This window comes from Bufo gargarizans, chromosome 4 (assembly GCF_014858855.1).
Source record: "Bufo gargarizans isolate SCDJY-AF-19 chromosome 4, ASM1485885v1, whole genome shotgun sequence".
Taxonomy (NCBI): Eukaryota; Metazoa; Chordata; class Amphibia; order Anura; family Bufonidae; genus Bufo; species Bufo gargarizans.
The window spans coordinates 34,083,926-34,096,011 of record NC_058083.1 but is presented as its reverse complement, the minus strand read 5'-3'; the positions used below and the strand labels follow the sequence as shown (position 1 = coordinate 34,096,011).

At 48.0% G+C, this 12,086-nt stretch overlaps 1 protein-coding gene across 1 annotated transcript in view; it reads right to left on the bottom strand.

Annotated features, from left to right (window-relative positions):
* The window catches only part of LOC122934681 (fibrocystin-like), a 76,197-nt gene extending 72,794 nt beyond the window's left edge, over positions 1–3,403 (bottom strand). Inside the window, exon 1 of the mRNA XM_044290321.1 lies at positions 3,281–3,403. The gene's annotated coding sequence lies outside the window, so the exon portion shown is untranslated. The remainder of the gene's footprint in view (positions 1–3,280) is intronic.
* Positions 3,404–12,086: the final 8,683 nt, after the last annotated feature.

Below are 12,086 nucleotides of genomic sequence, written 5' to 3'. Positions count from 1 at the left end.
TCCATCATGAACTCTTTCCATCATGGTAATAATTAGTATTAATATTTTATACTTCAAAAAAATCCTGGAGTCTTGAAGCATTCAATAGGACTATGTTGTCTCCTCAACATTACGAATATGAGATGAGCAAAGTTGCCAAAAAATCGATTCGGGCAAAATAAATCAGTCCTATCCGAATTTATTAGTGGTGAATCGTGTTAAAAACAGCTATTTCCTGGCTGCAGAGAGCCTGTATAGTGGTGTAGAACACTGTGCCTTGCAGTAACGCATAGGGAGTCTGCTGTGGTAGTGAAATAATACTGTGAGTCAGTATGACATGCAGATGACAGGTGTCACTCTTAGAATCACTGCACACTTCACTTATTTGGGCAGTTACAGGGCCAAAACTGACCAAATAACTTGTGTGAACTCAGCCTTACAGGTCAATGTTATCGCCAGGTACAAAGAACCATGCAGAGTCCCAAGATCCTACTATAGCATGAAAGAGCACACTCCTTTTACACCAATTCACTGATTCCACATAGATGTCTACAGAACTTGTTCTATTAAACGCTTATACAACTAGAGCCCCCAACAGAAGAGAGTGGATGTCAGCAGTAAGTTTGTGTTAACGTCACTGAGTATTTTGTCCTTCCTTTAATCTGTCAGAACAATAACCCCCAAAAAACGGATCCTGTCTGTGGAGCATCCGCCTTCACTCGATCAGATTTTGGTCAGTAATCCATTAGTATTGCTAAAACAAAAAAGCTGCAGCATAAGGAGGGTGTGCTTTGCGGTGTACGAGTGGCTGAAGTGCATGCAAAGTTTCCTGGCCATTTTTAGGATGACTTACAGATGGGTGGAAGACTTCAGGAACCGCTTGCCAACCAGATTGAACATGTGTGCCATGCAGAGCGCATGGCTCAACCCTCCTTAACACAGCGCCGACACCATGTTCTTCCTTTTGTCGGTCACCATGGTTCAGATTCTGAGTTGTCACAAAGAAAGCCAGGATTTGATTTCTTAATGAAGGACACTGAGCAGTTCCTCCCCTGTGTGACTCCGTTCGCCCAGGCAAACGAGGTGCAGAACAGTGCGACACCACCGTGCCCTGCACATGTGGTATGCTGGAGGGGAACTGTTAATTGTCCCTGCAGTGGAGGCTGAGGACACGTTAGACAATGAGGAGGCAGAGGCGGACATTGTCGAAGGACCAACAGCGTGAGAACATGGAGGCAGAAGCGGCGTCACCTGGCCAAGTTGCTGGTGTGGCTGTGCAGGAACCAGATTCACCCAGTGGGCCGTAAAGGACATGTATTATCCATAACCATAGTTACCTCTCCACACGTCGGCGCTGCCGTGCACTTTGGTAGACACCAACAGGCTCAAGGACCGGCACGCCTTCTGTTCTACATACTTGTGCAGGGCTGGTGCTGCCTTTTTGGCAATGAAATGATGGCTTAGGACTCTCCACCTTGGCTCGGCACAAGCCATCAGTTCTTTGAAAGGTGCAAAGTCCACCATTTGGAAAGGGAGGGACTGCAGCACCAGCAACTTGGCCAGGAGCACATTCAGCTTCTGCTCCATTGGATGAGGGCAGGCATGCACCCTTCGGTGATCAATTGCTGACAGAATGATTGTCAAGGAGGAGGAGCAGGAGCATCAGGACCAGCAGATGATGGGAAGGACAGACAGCTCCCTTTGGCTGAGTTGGTGGAGTCTTGACCGCCTGAAATCAGGTGTGTGCCATTGGGTGATGCAGCAGTTGCTGCGGCAGGCTGGACCACCATATCGGAGCCACGGTTCTCCCAGGCCACTTTTTTGGTGACGCTGCATATGTTGACGCAGGGCCTTGGTGCCAACATTGGCACCCTGGCCAAGCTTCACCTTCTGCCCACAGATTCTACAAATGGCCATGTTCACCTCGTCTGGCGGCTTAACAAAAAACTGCCACACCGCCTAGTAGGTGATTTTACCCCCAACACTATGCACTGACTGACTGCTACCACCGCTCATTCCGTGAACCCTTGCACCACTACTTCCCAGGCAGGTTGGCTCCTGCAAAGCGGGTGGTATACCCCGCGCACATTTGGCTCCCTGACCTCCCACTGCTGCCACCCTGCTGACTCCCAGCCACTCTAGGGTATAAGCTGAGCCCACAGCATATAATACTTCTCTGGCTGAGGGAACAGAAAAGGACAGAAGCAGGTTGAGGACAGGTGAGGGCACAGGGCCTTCTCCCGGGACATGCCAACTAAGGGTTGTGTCTGACGAACCCACCGACTCTTGGCTGGGGGTGTCTGATGTCACTTGGGATGAAATGGATGACCGAGTCAACCATTCAAGAACCGCCATGCATGCAGCCAATCAGCAGCCAGCCAGCCTTGTGATGTCACAGTCCTATAAATAGCCTCAGCCATCTTGGATTTAGCCATTTACTAGTGTACTTAGTGCAATGAGAGGCGTCAGCAGGCGCTAGGGACAGTGGTAGAAAAGAATTTCAAACTTTTATTTTGCTGTACTTTGGCAAATTGGATCCCCAGTCAGTGCAGCAAGGTGTAATATGATTGTTCCTATTACCCAGGCTGTAAACTCCCCTACTGAACCCTGTTCTGCTTCAATACTGTGGAATTATTCCTCCCTATTATTTCCCTGAATTTATATACAGTACAGCAAAATAAAAGTTTGAAATTCTTTTCTACCACTGTCGCTAGCGCCTGCTGACGCCTATCATTGTACTAAGTACACTAGTAAATGGCTAAATCCTAGATGGCTGAGGCTATTTATAGGACTGTTACATCACAGGACTGGCTGGCTGCTGATTGGCTGCATGCATGGCATTGTGGGTGATCCCTTGTTCCCAGAGTTCCTTGCTCCATGTCCTAACACATGCAGCAGCCATTTTAAGAAAAAAAATTGATTCGTTAACGCGAAGTGTGAAGAAAAATTCGGATTGGGCGCGAATCAATTTTTTCCTGAAATTCTGATCGAATTGCACTTCATCTACTTCGATTCACTCATCTCTAATTACGAACACAGGCCAGAAAAGTTGATGGGAGCCAAGGTTGTAGAGCGTTCAGAATATGGTAAAAGGAGAACACAACCATAAAACATCTGCACATTAGGTCCATGTTGGACAAAAGGATCTCAGACAATTCCAAAATTTCCCCACTGAGGAACAATAAAGGGATTTTCTTCTTCTTTTTACTAAGCTAAAATAGTTTTAAGGTGGTTGGAGTAGTTTTGGTACCCCACATGATATATAATTAAAATTGAATAACTAATCTTGTTTATGACTTACCAGAATGCCAATAGTTTAGCTTGCCCCATATCCGAACAATAGTTCCATATATATCTCTAAGATGAACAAGTTCAGCTTGATGAGCCTCATACGATGATGAACTTAAAACTATTTTATCTCCTGCTCTCCAGTCTACGGTACCATTCAGAGCAATCCTACCAAGGTAGATACAATAACAGAAGTGAACAAACAAGGCATAAAAATATGATATAAAAATAACAGGATCAATTGTATGGCACAAATTAATATTTGTGTTTAAATAGTTACTAACTTTTCACACAACTTTGCCTACATTATTCAGTACAAGCGACCACAAGAAACGTTGTAATATGTTTTATCGTTGAGAAATGTCTAGTTCACATGTTATCAGCAGTTTATCTCTTCCCACCGCACCCCTTGCAAATTGGTTTTTACTATGGAAACTTTCTTAAATCTGTCCAGGGCAGATCAGATTTACAGAAGGAGTCAAAGGAGAGGGGAGGAGTGAGCAGGAGCGGAGATACACACAGACAAAGAGACTGCACAGCTAAATAGGAAGTTTTAATCACAGCTCAAATACAAACCGGATTCCCAAAAAGTCGGGACACTAAACAAATTGTGAATAAAACTGAATGCAATGATGTGGAGATGGCAAATGTCAATATTTTATTTGTAATAGAACGTAGATGACAGATCAAACGTTTAATCCGAGTAAATGTATCATTTTAAAGGAAAAATACGTTGATTCAAATTTTCACGGTGTCAACAAATCCCCAAAAAGTTGGGACAAGTAGCAATAAGAGTCTGGAAAGAGTAAATTTGAGCATAACGAAGAGCTGGAAGACCAATTAACACTAATTAGTTCAATTGGCAACATGATTGGGTATAAAAAGAGGTTCTCAGAGTGGCAGTGTCTCTCAGAAGCCAAGATGGGTAGAGGATCACCAATTCCCACAATGTTGCGCAGAAAGATAGTGAAGCAATATCAGAAAGGTGTTACCCAGCGAAAAATTGCAAAGACTTTGCATCTATCAGTTAGAGGCCTGTATTAGACAAGAATGGGGGAGCATTCCTATTTCTAAACTTGAGAAACTGGTCTCCTCGGTCCCCAGATGTCTGTTGAGTGTTGTAAGAAGAAGGGGAGATGCCACACAGTGGTGAAAATGGCCTTGTCCCAACTTTTTGGGGATTTGTTGACACCATTAAATTCTGATTCAACATATATATTTTTCCCTTAAAATGGTACATTTTCTCAGTTTAAACTTTTGTTCCGTGATTTATGTTCTATTCTGAATAAAATATTAGAAGTTGGCACCTCCACATCATTGCATTCAGTTTTTATTCACGATTTGTATAGTGTCCTAACTTTTTTGGAATCCGGTTTGTAAATTATTCCCAACCATCCAGGTCAGTAGTTATCTGTAATGCCCTCCATGACCTGGGGTTGTTCTGAATGAGTAAGAGAAGCTTAAGAAGCAGATTTTCCTCTACTTTCTTTGTGCAGTGGATGGCAGCTAGTCTCCACCCACAAGTTATACAGTTATATAAAAGTTATATAGCCAAAAATAGGGCTATTCCTTGGGTACACACTGTACCACTGATTAATGTAAAGTTTGTTAAAAGGTTAGGTGCGATTTAAGCATTTTTTAGAATGCAATATTTTGGCTTGTTGCATTGTGATATCGTAGTACATGGCAAAATAAAGTGCCCCACAGTGCATCTGAGAAACTGTGTTATACAACAAACCAAGAAGTGTTTACTTTGGGCTTATTTACTATAACACAGAACACAGCCCAAATTAATTATAACTTCTATAATAGCGCTTCTTTTTATTAGTTATTACTACTATAGAACCGCACCTATCAACAAGAACTGGTACATACTGCTCTTTTGTAGTAGTAATAATAATAATAAATGTATTTATATAGCGTCACCATATTCCGCAGCGCTTTAATATAACTACTATAATACTGCTCCTATGTACAAGAATATAACTACTATAATACTGCTCCTATGTACAAGAATATAACTATTATAATACTGCTCCTATGTACAAGAATATAACTACTATAATACTGCTCCTATGTACAAGAATATAACTACTATAATACTGCTCCTATGTACAAGAATATAACTACTATAATACGGCTTCTATGTACAAGAATATAACTACTATAATACTGCTCCTATGTACAAGAATATAACTACTATAATGCTGCTCCTATGCACAAGAATATAACTACTATAATACTGCTTCTATGTACAAGAATATACCTACTATAATACTGCTCCTATGTACAAGAATATAGCTACTATAATACTGCTCCTATGTACAAGAATATAACTACTATAATACTGCTCCTATGTACAAGAATATACCTACTATGGGGCGGAGCTTGGCTGCCTTCCTGAATGGCTGCCTGTTGCTGAGCTCCTTCAACTAGCTGGTGATTAACCCCATTAAAAGCACCTTTTTACCAGCGCAAATGGGCAAAGTGGGGAGAGACCGCACCAAGGACCCTTTAGAGACCACCCAGGTCCGCTCCAAACAACCAGATATGGAGCAATACTTGAAAAAGCAGCCCAAGACCCGTGTGGCCGAGACTCCCAAGATGGCGCCGGCTGCATCTCAGCATTCTGAGGGAGAAGACTATGGTTCCCCTGCGACAAGACCTAGCAGAGATCAAGGTAGACCTGCGCAGCATGGGGCAGCGGGTGGCGGACTTAGAAAATTTGCATGATGCGATTATTCGCCATGAGGGAGAAATATGCGCGGCATTAAATTCGCATAAGGACTTGCTTAATGATGCTTTGCTTCGCATCGAAGATCAAGAAAATCGCAGCAGCAGACGAAATATTCGGATCCGGGGCCTGCCTGAATCATTCGCAATCGGAAGCTCTGGAAAAAATCGCATGCAAAATTTTTGCGAATCTTCTGGGAACGGACAGAGCTGCGAAAATAACAATTGAGAGGATACACAGTGCTTTGAGACCTAAACCTAAAGGCTCTGATCCGCCGAGAGATGTTGTTTGTGGCCTTCTAAGTTACGTGGACACTGCGGCTCTGCTGAAAGCAAGTAGAGAAGCAGATAGCCTGGAATTTGAAGGCACACCGATCTTGTTTTTTCAAGACCTGGCTCCTACTACGCTGGCGAAACACCGAATTCTTCGGCCACTCCTAGAAGCTCTCAAGGCCTCTGCCATTTAGTTCAGATGGCTTTACCCATTCGGCCTGGCCGTTATGAAGAACGGGAGACAGATTACTATACGCACCCCTCAGGATCTAAATGCTGCCTGGGTTCACATGGGTATTTCACCGCTGGAAATACCGTCCTGGAAGCCCGCCGACCAGGGAGAGCCAATACCCTCGCCTCCAAGCTTGGCCCAGTGGAATACTGTCACCTCGGGTAAAGCTCCCAGACCCAACCGGGAACACCATCTTCCCGCCACTTCCGAGTTTCCTCCGCACAGCTGAGATGTTATGACTAGAGTTGAGCGAACACCTGGATGTTCGGGTTCGAGAAGTTCGGCCGAACATCCCGGAAATGTTCGGGTTCGGGATCCGAACCCGATCCGAACTTCGTCCGAACCCGAACCCCATTGAAGTCAATGGGGACCCGAACTTTTCGGCACTAAAAAGGCTGTAAAACAGCCCAGGAAAGAGCTAGAGGGCTGCAAAAGGCAGCAACATGTAGGTAAATCCCCTGCAAACAAATGTGGATAGGGAAATGAATTAAAATAAAAATTAAATAAATAAAAATTAACCAAAATCAATTGGAGAGAGGTTCCATAGCAGAGAATCTGGCTTCCCGTCACCCACCACTGGAACAGTCCATTCTCAGATATTTAGGCCCCGGCACCCAGGCAGAGGAGAGAGGTCCCGTAACAGAGAATCTGTATTCATGTCAGCAGAGAATTAGTCTGCATGTCATAGCAGAGAATGAGGCTTCACGTCAGCCACCACTGCAACAGTCCATTGGCATATATTTAGGCCCAGCACCCAGGCAGAGGAGGGAGGTCCCGTAACAGAGAATCTGTCTTCATGTCAGCAGAGAATCAGTTCTGCATGTCATAGCAGAGAATGAGGCTTCACGTCAGCCACCACTGCAACAGTCCATTGGCATATATTTAGGCCCAGCACACACACAGGCAGAGGAGAGAGGTCCCGTAACAGAGAAATCTGTCTTCATGTCAGCAGAGAATTAGTCTGCATGTCATAGCAGAGAATGAGGCTTCACGTCAGCCACCACTGCAACAGTCCATTGGCATATATTTAGGCCCAGCACCCAGGCAGAGGAGGGAGGTCCCGTAACAGAGAATCTGGCTTCATGTCAGCAGAGAATCAGTCTGCATGTCATAGCAGAGAATGAGGCTTCACGTCAGCCACCACTGCAACAGTCCATTGGCATATATTTAGGCCCACACCCAGGCAGAGGAGGGAGGTCCCGTAACAGAGAATCTGGCTTCATGTCAGCAGAGATCAGTCTGCATGTCATAGCAGAGAATGAGGCTTCACGTCAGCCACCACTGCAACAGTCCATTGGCATATATTTAGGCCCAGCACCCAGGCAGAGGAGGGAGGTCCCGTAACAGAGAATCTGGCTTCATGTCAGCAGAGAATCAGTCTGCATGTCATAGCAGAGAATCAGGCTTCACGTCAGCCACCACTGCAACAGTCCATTGGCATATATTTAGGCCCAGCACCCAGGCAGAGGAGGGAGGTCTCGTAACAGAGAATCTGGCTTCATGTCAGCAGAGAATCAGTCTGCATGTCATAGCAGAGAATGAGGCTTCACGTTCAGCCCCACTGCAACAGTCCATTGGCATATATTTAGGCCCAGCACACACACAGGCAGAGGATGAGAGGTCCCGGTAACAGAGAATCTGTCTTCATGTCAGCAGAGAATTAGTCTGCATGTCATAGAGAGAATGAGGCTTCACGTCAGCCACCACTGCAACAGTCCATTGGCATATATTTAGGCCCAGCACCCAGGCAGAGGAGGGGAGGTCCCGTAACAGAGAATCTGTCTTCATGTCAGCAGAGAATCAGTCTGCATGTCATAGCAGAGAATGAGGCTTCACGTCAGCCACCACTGCAACAGTCCATTGGCATATATTTAGGCCTAGCACCCAGGCAGAGGAGGGAGGTCCCGTAACAGAGAATCTGGCTTCATGTCAGCAGAGAATCAGTCTGCATGTCATAGCAGAGAATGAGGCTTCACGTCAGCCACCACTGCAACAGTCCATTGGCAGATATTTAGGCCCAGCACCTAGGCAGAGGAGAGAGGTCCCGTAACAGAGGATCGGCTTCATGTCAGCAGAGAATCATTCTGCATGTCATAGCAGAGAATCAGGCTTCACGTCACCCAACATTGGAACAGTCCATTGGCATATATTTAGGCCCCGGCACCCAGACACAGGAGAGGTTCATTCAACTTTGGGTAGCCTCGCAATATAATGGTAAAATGAAAATAAAAATAGGATTGAATGAGGAAGTGCCCTGGAGTCCAATAATATATGGTTTAATGGGAGGTAGTTAATGTTAATCTGGACAAGGGACGGACAAGGTCCTGTGGGATCCATGCCTGGTTCATTTTTATGAACGTCAGCTTGTCCACATTGGCTGTAGCAGGCGGCTGCGTTTGTCTGTAATGACGCCCCCTGCCGTGCTGAATACACGTTCAGACAAAACGCTGGCCGCCGGGCAGGCCAGCACCTCCAAGGCATAAAGGCTAGCTCTGGCCACGTGGACAATTTAGAGACCCAGAAGTTGAATGGGGCCGAACCATCAGTCAGTACGTGGAGGGGTGTGCACACGTACTGTTCCACCATGTTAGTGAATGTTGCCTCCTGCTAACACGTTGCGTATCAGGTGGTGGTGCAGTTAGCTGTGGCCGTGTTGACAAAAGTTTTCCACATCTCTGCCATGCTAACCCTGCCCTCAAAGGAGCTGGCATTGACACAGCTGCCTTGGCGACCTCTTGCTCCTCCTCTGCCTTGGCCTTGGGCTTCCACTTGTTCCCCTGTGACATTTGGGAATGCTCTCAGTAGCGCCGTCTACCAACGTGCGCTTGTACTCGCGCATCTTCCTATCACGCTCCAGTGCAGAAGTAAGGTGGGGCACATTGTCTTTGTAGCGTGGATCCAGCAGGGTGGCAACCCAGTAGTCCGCACAGGTTAAAATGTGGGCAACTCTGCTGTCGTTGCGCAGGCACGCAGCATGTAGTCGCTCATGTGTGCCAGGCTGCCCCAGGGGTAAGGACAGCTGTCCTCTGTGGGAGGCGTATCGTCATCGTCCTGCCTTTCCCCCCAGCCACGCACCAGTGATGGACCCGAGCTGCGTTGGGGGCCACCCCGCTGTGACCATGCTTCATCCTCATCCTCCTCCACCTCCTCCTCATCCTCGTCCTCCTCGTCCTCCAGTAGTGGGCCCTGTCTGGCCACATTTGTACCTGGCCTCTGCTGTTGCCAAAAACCTCCCTCTGAGTCACTTCGAAGAGACTGGCCTGAAAGTGCTAAAAATGACCCCTCTTCCTCTCCTCCTCCTCCTCCTCCCCTCCTGGGCCACCTCCTCTTGCATCATCGCCCTAAGTGTTTTCTCAAGGAGACATAGAAGTGGTATTGTAACGCTGATAACGCGTCATCGCCACTGGCCATGTTGGTGGAGTACTCGAAACAGCGCAACAGGGCACACAGGTCTCGCATGGAGGCCCAGTCATTGGTGGTGAAGTGGTGCTGTTCTGTAGTGCGACTGACCCGTGCGTGCTGCAGCTGAAACTCCACTATGGCCTGCTGCTGCTCGCACAGTCTGTCCAGCATGTGCAAGGTGGAGTTCCACCTGGTGGGCACGTCGCATATGAGGCGGTGAGCGGGAAGGCCGAAGTTACGCTGTAGCGCAGACAGGCGAGCAGCAGCAGGATGTGAACGCCGGAAGCGCGAACAGACGGCCCGCACTTTATGCAGCAGCTCTGACATGTCGGGGTAGTGTGAATGAACTTCTGCACCACCAAATTCAGCACATGCGCCAAGCAAGGGATGTGCGTCAATTGGCTAGTCCCAGAGCTGCAACGAGATTTCGCCCATTATCGCACACCACCAGGCCGGCTTGAGGCTCACCGGCAGCAACCACTCGTCGGTCTGTTGTTCTATACCCCGCCACAACTCCTGTGCGGTGTGGGGCCTGTCCCCCAAACATATGAGTTTCAGAATGGCCTGCTGACGTTTACCCCGGGCTGTGCTGAAGTTGGTGGTGAAGGTGTGGCTGACTGGATGAGCAGGTGGAAGAAGAGGAGGAGAAGCCGAGAAGGAGGAGGTGGCAACAGGAGGCAAAGAATGTTGCCCTGCAATCCTTGGCGGCGGAAGGACGTGCGCCAAACAGCTCTCCGCCTGGGGCCCAGCTGCCACTACATTTACCCAGTGTGCAGTTAGGGAGATATAGCGTCCCTGGCCGTGCTTACTGGTCCACGTATCTGTGGTTAGGTGGACCTTGCCACAGATGGCGTTGCGCAGTGCACACTTGATTTTATCGGATACTTGGTTGTGCAGGGAAGGCACGGCTCTCTTGGAGAAGTAGTGGCGGCTGGGAACAACATACTGTGGGACAGCAAGCGACATGAGCTGTTTGAAGCTGTCTGTGTCCACCAGCCTAAATGACAGCATTTCATAGGCCAGTAGTTTAGAAATGCTGGCATTCAGGGCCAGGGATCGAGGGTGCTAGGTGGGAATTTACGCTTTCTCAAATGTTTGTGAGATGGAGAGCTGAACGCTGCCGTGTGACATGGTTGAGACGCTTGGTGACGGAGGTGTGGTGGTGTTGGAAGAGGCGGAGGAAGAGGCCGAGGCGGCAGCAGCAGAAGAGGCCGAGGCGGCAGCAGCAGAAGAGGTAGCAGGGGGAGCCTCCTTGGTTTTAAGGTGTTTACTCCACTGCAGTTCATGCTTTGCATGCAGGTGCCTGGTCATGCAGGTTGTGCTCAGGTTCAGAACGTTAATGCCTCGCTTAAGGCTCTGATGGCACAGCGTGCAAACCACTCGGGTCTTGTCGTCAGCACATTGTTTGAAGAAGTGCCATGCCAGGGAACTCCTTGAAGCTGCCTTTGGGGTGCTCGGTCCCAGATGGCGGCGGTCAGTAGCAGGCGGAGTCTCTTGGCGGCGGGTGTTCTGCTTTTGCCCACTGCTCCCTCTTTTGCTACGCTGTTGCTCGGTCTCACCACTGCCTCTTCCTCCGAACTGTGAAAGTCAGTGGCACGACCTTCATTCCATGTGGGGTCTAGGACCTCATCATCCCCTGCATCGTCTTCCACCCAGTCTTGATCCCTGACCTCCTGTTCAGTCTGCACACTGCAGAAAGACGCAGCAGTTGGCACCTGTGTTTCGTCATCATCAGAGACATGCTGAGGTGGTATTCCCATGTCCTCATCATCAGGAAACATAAGTGGTTGTGCGTCAGTGCATTCTATATCTTTCACCGCTGGGAAGGGCTAGGTGGATGCCCTTGGGAAACCCTGCAGCGGAGTCTTCAAACAGCATAAGAGACTGCTGCATAACTTGAGGCTGAGACAGTTTCCCTGGTATGCATGGGGGTGATGTGACAGACTGATGGGGTTGGTTTTCAGGCGCCATCTGTGCGCTTTCTGCAGAAGACTGGGTGGGAGATAATGTGAACGTGCTGGATCCACTGTCGGCCACCCAATTGACTAATGCCTGTACCTGCTCAGGCCTTACCATCCTTAGAACGGCATTGGGCCCCACCATATATCGCTGTAAATTCTGGCGGCTACTGGGACCTGAGGTAGTTGGTACACTAGGACGTGTGGATGTGCGAACGGCC